At 37.9% G+C, this 13,543-nt stretch overlaps 1 protein-coding gene across 2 annotated transcripts in view; it reads right to left on the bottom strand.

Annotated features, from left to right (window-relative positions):
• METTL25 (methyltransferase like 25) overlaps positions 1-13,543 on the bottom strand; it is a 157,919-nt gene that overhangs the window by 64,274 nt on the left and 80,102 nt on the right. The gene's annotated exons all lie outside the window — the stretch shown is intronic.

Raw genomic sequence — 13,543 nt, 5'->3', positions numbered from 1 at the left:
GTTGCCCAACAAAATGCTTCCTTTAAAATTAATCAATCTAGCATTTCCTGATCAGGCATGAAGTGTCTATGTCCTAATCTCTAGGAGATCAAAAATAAGTTGGAGGCACAAGAACTCCAGGGGTCCATAAAGTTATTATCAAGGTATTAAAATTCTATAAGGACAGGTGACACAACTGAACAATAAGGCAGAATTACACACACACACACACACACACACACACACACACACACACACACACACACGAATCTATCTACACCTAGCTATATGTATACAGACAGAGCTATGTACACATACAAAGTAATATCTCTGTTCAAGGAAAGGATTGTTCCAATGGCACACTTTGCTACTTTGCTACAGAGACTTTGCTACTGAAGATAGAGCAACAAATATGGGTTTTGAGATGCCGGAAAAGGACCCCTTAGTACAAAATGCAATTAAATGAAGGAACAAAAAAAAATCATTACACACTTACTATTTGGTTTATTTTCTCTGATTTATTGCAATCTTTTCCAATAATTTGTTTGACCTAATTTTCATTCCTAAATGTACCCTGCCCTCCTCACCAAGTCATCCCTTAAAACTAAGGATAAAAAAGGAAAGAATGAAGATTAACAAAATTCTCTAGCATATCAGTGAAGTCTGACAATATCTGCAATGTTTCCCATACATACTGTGGACCTAGCTTAGTGCTCAGTACTAAAGTACATAACATTATCCCTGCTCTTTTGAGTACATTCTAATTTCAGTGATGAAATTTCAATGAGACTAATAAGCATTAATTGACTACTGTGTACTGGGTACTGTCCTAGATTATTACAGATATATATATTTAAAAAAAAAAGTCCTTGCTCTCAAAGTTTCCCAGAAGGGAAAAATATACTATAACAGATAAATAAAATTTATATAAAACAAATACAGAGCAATTTTTGAAGGTGGCACTAACAACTGGGACAAGACTAAGACTGGCCTAATACAGGGGGAGACCTGGGGCTAAGCCTTGAAGGAAGTGAGGGAATTTAAGATATGGAGCTATAATAATTAAAATTGGGTGGCCAAATATAATAGTTAAAAATTTGGCTTGACAAAAATAATAAAGAATTGTTGTGGTCACCATTTATAAAAGTTAAACTAGGAGTCAGTAGACTGTAAGTAGCTCTTAATAATTTAATTTAATATAAATATAAGAAGGGAAATGTATGAGGGAAGTAGAAAATATTTCCTAGTCTACCACCCTAGAGCTCCTATCTGAAGAAGTTCAGCTCGCTCCCTGACAAAGTTCTGATCTCCATGTGGAAGTCCAGTCTCCTCTTCAACAAGGGTCTCACCAGCATAAGCTTCTTCCTTCAGCTTGAGTCACAAAGCCGAATCTATGCAATGCAGAATGTTTCTTCTGCCTGACTCACCAATGCCAAATGTATCTTCGTAAAGTGCCTTGTACAATGAATCGCTAAAAAAAAAAAAAAACCTCTTCAGCTGACTTCCTCCTAAAATGCCTCCTCAGGAGTACTTAGGCTGGCTTTTTATAAGCAGTGTCTCCACATCACTTTCTGCGGCTCTCCCACTTCACAGGAACCAATCACAGCCTCCCAATTTGCCTGGTGAAGGGGCAATGCTTGTGGTCTTTGTAGGTGTGAACTTTTTTCTAGTAAAAGGCTCTTATTAACCAAATGTGAAAGGAGAGGTACTTCAAATATTTGATTGATTAACTTAAAATAAGCAAAGAGAGTTTTAAATTCTCTTTCACAGAGCCTGGGAGGGAGAACATTCCAGGAATAGAGAGTAGCATGTGCAAGAGCAAAAAGGAAAGGTAAGAGAAATGGGCCAACCAGACATGAATTTGAATCTTGCCCCTGACACTTGCCAGTTGTATGTGACCTTAGACAAGTCCCTGACCTTCTCTGAGTCTGTTTCCTAATCTGTTACAACCCTGACCATCTTCTTGCCATTTGCCCCAATATGACACCGGTAGACCCCTCTCCACTTTCTATCCTCTCTCTATGCCATCTCCATCCTCTCTACACACAGAGTAAGTTCCCTGTGGGCAGAGGTTCTTTCGATGATCTTATGAAATTAAAAAAAAAAGAAGAAGAAGAAGATTTGGACTCAGTGGCAACTGCAATGCTTCAGGAACAGCAGCAGTCCATGGCCAGTGTATATGCACTGGGAGCTTAAAGACACATTGAGGACAGACACCCTGACAAAAGGCACCTTTGGGAATCTGAAATGGCAGTGACCCTCTGAGCACACTTTGGGAGCATTATGCATGAGGACTCCACAAAAAGGAGAAAAGGAATCTCATTAAGTCAGGAGATAGGAGTTCATCTTTGCTCCACATCATTCTCTCTATGCTGGAGCCCACTTTTCCATGGATGTGGTAGGGAATCTGTGGGGAGTATGTCTCAGATTTTCTATTGACTCCTATAGTAGTAAATCCCTCTGTAAAAGCTACTTAAGTCAAGCCATCTACTACTCAATGGAGAGTGTTAGAGAGGGGCTTATGAGCAACAGTATTAGGAACCTTCAATACCTTTGGGAAAGCCCTATAATCACAAAAGGAAGGGTAGTCAGTTTGGGCTGGGGGACCATATCTGTCACTCTAAGTGGCATATTGGGGAGAAAACTCAAAGTGGGGTTTATATGTATATACATATCTTCTTGAAGGCAGCGGTAGTGCCTACTCTTATCTTTGTTTCTCAGATCATTTTTATCTTACATATAACAGGGAATCAATACATGATTACTGATCTGCCATTTAACTGAAGGAATAGCAGACAAACTTACTCACTGATTTTACTTATTTTTACTTTTTATAAGCTGGTATTATGTGCCTGGAAGTTATAGTTATAATTCACATTTCTATAGTGCTTTGAAGTTTCAAATAATTTCCCTCACAATAACCCAGTGTGGTAGATAATTCAATCATTATTGTCCCTTTTTTCCAGAGAAGGAATTTGAATCTCTTCCTTGAACCTTAAGAGATTTGTCCATTGTCATAGGATGAAAATTGAAATTTGACCTAAAATGAATGCCAAGTCCTTACACTATACCACAATGCATGGCATAATTTAAGTTATTTAATGTCCTTGGAGTTTTAACTCATTCAATTTATCTTCTGAGGATAAGGACAAATCTAATCTCATCTGTATGAATAGCTCCTGTGAATTAGGTTGACAGCATTACACATGTCTCCCCATTACTGTATCAACTTATAATTTGAGCATAACAATCTGTGGATTTGGAGGAATCTGTAGTAGAATCCAAGAATTATGAAGTCCTTGGGGTTATTTTCAAATATATTAAAGGCACTTTGCTTCTTGGTCAGAAAAAAAAAAGGGATAAGGTGAGGAAAGGGAAAAAAGTCTGGCTAAAATAGGAAAAAAGAAACAAAAGACTGAAATAAAGCTGGCCTCAATAACAATGAGATTCAATGCATTTTTTTCACAAAGGGGTAAAGCTAGCTATATGTAAACATACTAGCCCCAGGAAATCATAGCAGCAAGATGTTAAGAGGAAACTTTTAAAAAGTCTATTTTTTTTTTCAAAAAGAACAGATACAGCCCTAGGCTAATTTAATAATCTAGATAAGCAGCAATATGTACATTTAAAAAACAAAACAAAACTACAACTGGATATGCTGGAGACCTTTTAAAAAATTCTAATTCTGAAACACAATTCTATACATTTTATAAGAATGAATATATCTGAACACACACACACACACACACACACACACACACACATACACACACACACACACACACAAAACAACAACAACCCAGCTGAAATTACTTAAAAAATCTGATATGGGCTTTAAAAGTTTGGAAAAAAGTTACCCCATATTAAAAAAATACGTTGGGTGTACTTTGTGAAATGCCTGAAAGTTAAATAACTAAAGATGCCTCTTAAAAGTGATGGGATCTTTTATACAATCCCAGATAAGCAATAAAAAAAAATATCACCATGCTTATTTTCTTTTAATAACCCTTACCTTCTGTCTTAGTATGAATTCTAAGACGGAAGAGAGGCAAGGGCTAGGCAATTGGGGCCAAATGACTTTGTCCAGGAAGTATCTGAGGCCACATTTGAATCCAGGCCTTTTTGATTCCAGGCCTAGTGCTCTATATCCACTGTGCTACCAAGCTGCCCCTCACCATGTTACTGAGCCATAATTTGGTACAAGAGATAGGTAGAAAATCTAAGAATCTTAGTTCTTTATCTTTACTTTAACTATTAAAAAATTTGATTCCGGAAGTATGATGATGGCAGGGTTTAAAGGGAACTCTAGAAAGATATTCCAAGTATTTACCGAAAATCTTATGACCCCTTATTCTTCTCTGGACTATCTCCCAAATCAGTTGGTATAGTATCTTGTGAATAGTATATGCTCAATAAACATTTATAAAAGAATGAATAAAATATGCCATATTAAAAAAATATCTTTTCCTCTGATAGAATAATAAAGTGGATATGAAAGAAAACAAAGAATGCCTGATTAGACCAGTAGAATAGGTTCAAATGATTAAACCACATTATTGGATTTGGTTGTATACTAATAAATGAATATAAGGACAGGAGCTAGATATGTAATTTCATTGGCATAGGGTACTTCTAGGTAAGGAATCTCCCTTCTCCCAGTATAGGTTGTCATCTCCCCTGAAATTTATTTTCTTAAAGAGGTGCCTAGAGTACTGACTTGGTAATTCACTTGTCCAGGGTTACAAAGTCAGTATGTCTCATAAGCTGTATTTGAACCCAAGTACCCCAGACCTTGATGCTGTTTCTCTAATAACTACCCTGCAAATAGCTGAAACCAAAATAAAATAAAGCCACCCAGAGTCATCATCTTTGAGACTTTTATCAGGGAAAAAATTTCTACTATATTAGAAGCTTCCATTAAAAATGAAAGAAAATAAAAAAGAATCATGCATTAATATAGTAAAGAAAAGAATATCAGACATTAAAATTTTTTTAAAACAAAACAGCTTTATGGAGACCAGCATGAACCTATAAAAATGTCATTTGTGTCTAGCAAATTAGAAACTTGGTATGCTCTCTTAACAATGCTGTTCTGGACGTAACCTCAATGTTCCTATTCTGACTTTTGTACATTTATCCTCTTTTCTCTCCACAGGAATATCTTGGCTGAAATAAAAGACCTTGTACCCATAATTTTATTATGGACTAGTGGCATTTGATCACCTCTAGGAAGTGGCAGTAGCTGTACAAATGTTCTATACCACTGTTTAAAACCTATCATACTGATACAAAGAAACAGAGGATAGAACTTTACACAATGATTTGGGAATTGTAAACTAGAGGAAGAGTTCAGTAGGCATAGGCTCAAGCAAGCTGTGAGTATCTACACTGGCTTCTCACCTAGCACTAAGCAGGGTGTGAAACATGTCCAATGGCTTAAAAGAACCCAATGAGATGCTTTTTGGACACCTTCCTATACAAGCTAAACTCTTTTCTCCTGCATATATATGATTATTAGGGGGAGATACTTCTATTACTACATATATACAAGAATTGCAGAACAAATTGTGTGAACTCTATGAATCCAGAACTGCAGTACAAGTAGGGCCTATAGACTTTTCACTTCATGACCTAAACCCAGGAGACAAGGTATACATAAAGAACTTCCAGCATAATGGAGCAGCTCAGCCTTCCTGGGAAGGTCTGTTTCAAATACTGTTAATCACTCCAACAGCTATAAAAATTGAAAAAAAGGACTCTTAGATTCATTGCTCACATGTAAAAAGAGCAGCTTCTATTGAAACTGATTGACTATACCCTATAACTCAACTAAGTTGATCTGAATTTTGGTCAACACTCTCCTCATGGGGGTATCTTAAGGGGGATTGTATAATTGCCATAAAACTAAAAAAAAATCTTTTGAGAAAGAAACCTTTAAGGAAAGAGAGCTTGAAAACTCTTTGGATCTAGAAGATGAATTGTTTGAAGAAGGCACCATGAAGATGGCTGAAGAAAAACCTCCACAGCATCAGAAGATCCAGCATGAACTTTGGAGTATAACTTATTGAACTTCAAGGGATTGAACACAAGTATTTTGAATGTAATTGCCACAGGGGATTGCCCCTTAATTGGCTTATTGTCAATGCACCTAGCAAATTATTGGTTTGCTCTCTCTCACTCTTATCTCCTTTATTTCCCTTTTATCTCTAATTATTGAATATTGTATTCACCTTTAACTAGAAGATCTTTACAGATACAGGATAGTTAAGTAAAATGATTCATTAGGGAGACCAGTCTCCCAAAGAATCACAGGGAGAAAAGTGAAGGGAAATTCTTGGTTCTCTTTGTCTATTCTGAGTTTACACTTGTGAAAAAGGGAATCCTTTATTCTCTTTGCCTAGTTGGAGTTAAAACTTTGGTTAACACTAACTTAAGTACCTCACTAGATTGTGAAGACAGGATTAACTCTCCTTTGTCTACCTTTTGATTGAATCAACATAAGTCTGAACTAGGTAGAGGAGCTCACAAACCACTTAGTGAATTCACATCCTACTTAGTGCTAGGTGAAAAGCCAGTAAGATACTTGGAGAGAACCACCCTTTTTTTCTAACCCAATCAGCCAGAAACTTTTGAGTTCTTTTAAGAGTTCAAATACTCAGAAAGTGTGAATCCAAAGATGACAACTAAGAAATGTGTGAATCCTAGGAGGAGAATTAACACCTTTAGAGGTGAGAAGTCATTCCCACAGACACTGCCCTTGGGTAGTGCTGGACAATTTGGAAACTGTGATTGGCTCCTGTGAAGAGGGGCAAGGACAGGAAACCACCATAAAAGCCATGAAATCCTTCAGCTGGGGCAGTCTCATGAAGTTGAGTCTCAAGGAGAGTATCTCCTGGAGATAGTCTGCAAGGAAACTTCACTGGAGACTGTGGCATGGACCATGACTTCAACTTAGACTCTGGCTCCTGGACTACTTCATTGGGTGAGTGTAACAGTCTCATGAAGTTGAGTCTCGTGGAGAGTGTCTCCTGGAGATAGTCTGCAAGGAAACTTCACTGGAGTCTGTGGCATGGACCATGACTTCAACTTAGACTCTGGCTCCTGGACTACTTCACTGGGTGAGTGTAAAGGCTGACTCCCTTCCTAATTTCCTAAGAGACTAGCTTCCATCTTGGAGGAGGCTACAAGGTTACTCACTACTGGCCCTCCTGACTGAGGACTAGTATAGGTATTTTCTCTAACCTCTTTCACATTTCTCTGCTTTATTGTTTCCCCTCTATTTTGGTAAATAAACTTTCGACTTGAGATATAATAATTTTTGCAACCACATTATTTCATATAATTTAAGTCCAACCATTAAATTTAACATTTACAGGTCTAACTGTTGCCTGAGAGAGGCATGTGGAATCTTTCACAATGGGTCCAAGGCTTGAGACAAAGCAGACTGGGTTGTTGGAAAGGGCACTCAACTCAGTAAATTAGAAGATATTCAGAACCTAACAGATGAAATTCAAGCCGTTATCTATTCTTGTTGTCATTCTGTTGAGCTGATGTTAACACATAGTGGGAATAGAATGTTGAAGTCACCACATCAAGTCACTCCAATTTTTAGTGGAGGTGCTAATAAGCAGAAAAATGGAGGGGGAGGAAGAAGACCAGGATGGACAAAGCACTGGGGATTCACAAGTGGCATTAACTGGACCTGGTATTTATTACAATTACTGGCACTGACCCTAAGAAAGTTTTTTGCCACATTAGCAATTTTGAAGTTGTTTTAGACTAAAATATTAATTAATATATGTGGAGTGCCTATAAAGTAGTGAAACAGAATATGGACTCATATGTCAGAACTAATTCATAACAGATGAAAGTTGTCTTTCAAATTTCATATTTGGAGACTTTCTACTTAGGATAACAGAATCATTCCTGGATGTAGAACAAGCAAGTCTGACACCTTCATTTTACAGATGAAGATGTTAATAGCCCAGAAAGTTAAGTTACTTTCTCAAGGAACATAAATAGTAATGGTCCCTGACAGGTCTTCAGCCTAGTATCAGCACCCTTTCTGCTCTCCTATTTTTATTCCAATAATGGCTTTTACTCATCTTTGAAATTCTCTTTGAAGACAGTTTACAAACAACACAAGAAAATCAATCACATTAAGTGGAACCATGGCAAGTTGTATGGAGTGATGGCCACATAACCAGGAAGATCTGGGTTCAAACTCCATCTTTTACACTGACCAGATAGGCAACTACAGGCACATTACTTTATGTCCATGAACTTGTGTCTTCCTCTAGAAAATGAAGATCATGATACCTGAATGACTTACCTTATGGTATGGTGTGGACTCAAAGGAGATTCTTTGTGTATATGCATATATAAATACACAAAATAGATATACATATAAAACTTATATATTACAGATACATATAATGCATGCATACATTACAATACATACATGCATATAGATGCTTGGAATATAAATCAAAATAGATGCCAAAATTTAGTAAAGCAGTGACATCATCAAAGGAATATCACGTCACAAAATGACTACTCTGAAGGTGACACCATACTTTTGGATGTATAAATTGTAGTAAATTTGTTAAAATTTGTTTTTTGGCTGCATTTGGTTTATCCTACCTTCCCCCACCCCCCCACTCCAAAAGCATGATATTTAAATGAATATTTATTTTTAACCAAAGTGGAAGTATACCAATTGATTCATGAATTTCCAAATATTGATAAAATGCCATGTGTCATTTGTTATTTTCATAATATAGGTAATATGGTTTTAATTATACAATATTGCCTATACAATCAGGCCAGTGCTTAATCAGACAGTTTCCATAAACAAGACAGTTTTTGGATTGCATGGGACTTATTACCTTAGAATGTCCTGAGGAGTATTTGTAGCCCTTGATGTACTCTTATTTAAATTACAGTCTTTTTAAAGAATGGATACATAAACTATTTTCCAAGGAGAAAAACTAGACTGATTGTGCTGTAATGGTAATCTTAGAAATTCATCTCTCTTTCTGGGTGGCCTTTTATAGTTATTCTTTTCTCAAAGGTTGCTAATATTTATACAAGTTAAATTTCCTAGATTGTCATGCATTTGTCTCAAGGATTTGATCTGCATATAGTGGGTTTACTTGGCTTCCATTAATAATAATATTGCATATAATATCATATACTATTTTATATATATTACATATGTCTATAATACAGCACTTTAATGCTTACAAAGAAGTGTCATTTCATTTGATCCTCATAACAATCCTGTGGGCATTGTTGTTGTTGTTTAATAATTTTCAGTTGTGGTGGATTCTTCATGACCACATTTGGGGTTTTCTTGAAAAAATACTGGAGTAGTTTGCCATTTCCATCTCTATTTTATTATACAGATGAGGAAACTGAGACAAATCAGGTTAAATAACGTTCTTGGGGTCACCCAATTAGTAAGTTTCCGAGGCCACATTTGAACTCAGATCTTCCTGATTCTGGGCCCTTCACTGTGTCGCATGGCTAGCCCTTCTGTGAACTAGGTGTTCATTTTATCATCTACAATTTTACAGAAGAGGAAACTGTGTTAAGTGACTTGCCTGGGGCCACACAACTAGTAAGTGACTGAAGTAGACTTGAGCCTCTAGACTTCCTAATCAAAATATGATCTTTTCAACAGACTGTGGGCCCTAATGATCCCTTTTGGCTGTATCTGTTTATTAACAGCATGGTTTATATGAAAACAAATAAAAATGAAGATTTGTAAAAACATGAACAGAGAAGGTAAACTTGATTCAGAACCATGCAAGAAAATGACTCTCAGTGCTAAAATTGTACTTAATGCAACTGACCTAATTCTGATATTTTTTAGAATCCCCACCTTTACTTCAAGTTCTGTTCATATGGCATCTCTTGCCTTCCCAGATCTTATATGTATAATCACTCTCCCTCTTCTAACTCTCCATAATGGACTCAGCTGCTTGTATGTTATAACCCACAACAGAACATGAACTCCTTTAAAACAGAGACTGGTCTTTTTTTTTCTTTGTATTTCCAGAATACAGTACATTATCTTGCACACAGTAGGCACTTAATAACAGCTCACATTGAAATGAACAGTAGTGCATTAAGATTACTTGCATGTTGAGGGCAGCTGGGTGGCTCAGTGGATTGAGAGTCAGGCCTGGAGATGGGAGGTCCTGGGTTCAAATCTGGCCTCAGACACTTCCTAGCTGTGTGACCCTGGGCAAGTCACTTAACCTCCATTGCCTAGCCCTTATTGCTTTTCTTCCTTGGAAGGGAAGGGTTTTAAAAGGAAAAAAAAAAGAAAGAAAGATCACTTAAGCACTGGTCAATAAGAAGACTGAACTGGATAAGACAAGTTAGGAGGCTAATGAGATGGTTACAACAGGAAGCAGCAAGGGCCTGAAGAGGGGTGATGTATACAAGACATCATGAAAATGGATACCATGGCACTTGGCAAATGATCAGAGAAGGGTAAAAAATTCAACCAAGTTTACCAAAAGGGACCAGGAAAATGGGTTCTGATTAACAGAAATTGAGATGGAAGAATTAGGTCTGGGATGAAGATAAGAGAGGAAGAAGGATGTTTGGGACAAAATGAGTCTGAAGTCTCAGAAGACACCCATCTAGAAGCTGGAAATTTGGGGCTGGTGCTCTGGAGAAAGACATAGAAGTCCTCTGCATAGAGATGATCAGTGGATTTATCTTGGCTACAGATGAGGCTACTGCGAGGCTCAGCTTAGAGAGAGGAAGAAGAAGGTGCTACCCTTAAAAGAGAGAAGGCAGATGGGGATCCAAAGACAAAAAAGAGTCAAAGATGTAAAAGATGACCATGGAGTGTACTGTCAGGTTAGACAAGGGAGGAGAACTGAGAATAATGTCAGGCTCCATAGTATCAAATACTCTAGAGAAATCAGAGAGAATGAAAACAGAGGGAAAAAACAAACAAACCATAGTTGGTAATTAGAAGATCAATAGAGGCAGTGTGGAATAGAGGCTAGTGAGTTTGTCTTAGAACCAGGAAGAAGTAGGTCCAAATCCAGCCCCCAACACATCCTGGCTATAAGACCCTGGGCATGTCACTAAACCCTTTGGTGCTGCAGGCAGCTTTTCCAAGGCTGTAATTAGAAAAAAAGTTAGAAGTTACCAACTTTCAACCATTGGTAAAAGGCCCTTCCTTGACTCGGAGTTCCTTATATCAATGAAATCAGAGGTAAAGTCCTTATCCTAGTAAGAGCATCATTAAAACCCTTCACAATCTGTTTAGAAGGGACAAAAGCCAGATTATGACAGGCTGTCAGTGAATGAGAGGAAAGAGAATAGAGTAATAGACCTAATTTGAAAGTAGCTAGTCATGAATTTTAATTTGAACCATAAGCCTGATGCAATTAAATTCAAGAAATATTGATCACCTGATGTGTCCAAAGTACTGTGCAAGCCTGTTCTCTGTTCCTATGGTACTGACAGTCTGGGAGAAAGATATGATACACACTCAGGAAAATTAGAATACAAAACTCTATATAAGTATGTTACAGAGCTATTCAAAAAAAGCATTATGTGGGGTCCAAGGAGAAAAAGATAAACTTCTGAATGAAAAAGAAGTAGAATTATTACCAGATGACTAAGACTAAGCAGATTGGGAAAGGCTTCAAGGGAGTGCGATGCTGCTCAGAAGATCCAGAATGAACATTGGGATGTATTGATTGAACTGAAGGGGGTTGAACACATTTATTATGGATGTAAACTCTTGTGCCAAAGGGAACTGCCCCCAATTGGCTTTCTATCAATGTGCCTACCAAATCACTGGTTTTGTTCTCTCTCTCTTTTATTTCCCTCTCATCTCCAACTATTGTAATTTCCTTTTAGAAAGTAAAATATTGTATGCACCTTTAGCTAGAACAGTGGTTCTCAACCTGTGGGTCACGACCCTGGTGGGGGTTGAACGACCAAAACACAGGGGTCACCTAAAGCCATCGGAAAATACATATTTCTGATGGCTTTAGCCACTGAGAAATCACGCTACTTTTTACAGCAAGATCTCAGAAAGAACGGGGACCCTGCTGCCCAAACATTGTACTTTAGTTATCTATCAGCAGCCCTCCCCCTATGAGGGGCAATGGATTTACCCTGTTGCCTGGAGACCAGACTCAAACAGAGACCCAGAGAGAGCACCCGGGCGCTGGCTCCAGAGGGGTTAAGAATGAATCCTGGAGAAGATAACGGAGCCGTGTAACCCCAGCAAAGTGAAGCCTCAGCTTGAGCTGGAGAGAGACGACAGGAAGAAGAAGGCAGCATCTATGGACCCCTTCCCCAGGCAGGACTCACCTCCCGCCCCAGCACTCAGGCTGCCTCCTGCTGGATTAATATTTCTCAACATTAAGTATTGTTTTTGTGATTAATCACTATGTTTAAATTATGTTTGATTTGTAGCAATGAGAATACATAATGCATATCAGGTATTTACATTCCGAATCATAACTGTAGCAAAATTACACTTTTGAAGTAGCCACCAAAATAATTTTTTGGTTTGGGGTCACTGCAACATGAAGAACTGTATTGCGGGGCCACAACATTAGAAAAGTTGAGAACCACTGAGCTAGAAGATCTTTAGAGGTATAAGCTAGTTATATTAAATGATTCATTGGGGAGACTAGTCTCCCAAAGAATTACAGGGCGGGGGGGAAAGGATTATGAAAGGGAATTCTTTATTCCCTTTGCCTATTTTAAGTTAATCAAACAAGAAACTCCTAATTAATACGTTGTTAGTCATCAAGTCAAGAAAATACACAAGTCACTTAGAGAGCTCCACCCTTTTAACTCAATCAGTCAGAAACTTGTGAATTCTTTGATAAGAGTTTATACCCTCAGAGGATGAGAGGTGGGTCCCACAGACACTGCCCACCTGGGCAGTGCTAGGCAATTTGGAAGCTGTGATTGGCCCCTGTGAAGAGGGGAAAGGACAGGAAGTGACATGAAACAGGACTATAAAAAGTCCAGAACATTCTATCCTGGAACTTTTCCTTTGGAGTCTCTGCTCCTTGGGGTTTCTCCTTTGAAATTCTTCTTTGGAGGATGGCTCCTTGGGATCTTCTCCTTCAGACTTCTGGCTTGGAGGGATTCCTGCCTTGGTGGCTCTGCAAGAAGACCTTCTCTGCTTATTGGCACTTCATTAGGACACTCCCTTCAGCATGAGTTCTGTCTCTCCAGACTCTTTTCTTTGGATCATGCATCAGCTTGCTAGTAAGTGTCTTGGATTTCCATGTGGAGAATGGAACTTTGGTGGGAACAAGCTGAATTTCATCGGATCAGCAATTAGGGTAGGTTAGGAAAATCTTTACCTCTTTCCCTCCTACATTTCATACTTCAATTCTTTCTCTTCTCTGTTATAAATAAAAGCTAACAGTTTTTTGTTTATTTTTCTTGGCTCAGGGATAATATTTTTAATTTGGTGTCCACAATATTCAATTTATAACTCTCTTATTTAGGCAAAACCCTAATTTAACCCGTATAAGTGAAATCCCTATAGTATAAAATA

The sequence above is a fragment of the Monodelphis domestica genome, chromosome 5, assembly GCF_027887165.1.
Source record: "Monodelphis domestica isolate mMonDom1 chromosome 5, mMonDom1.pri, whole genome shotgun sequence".
Classification (NCBI taxonomy): Eukaryota; Metazoa; Chordata; class Mammalia; order Didelphimorphia; family Didelphidae; genus Monodelphis; species Monodelphis domestica.
This window is presented reverse-complemented; position numbering and strand designations above follow the sequence as displayed.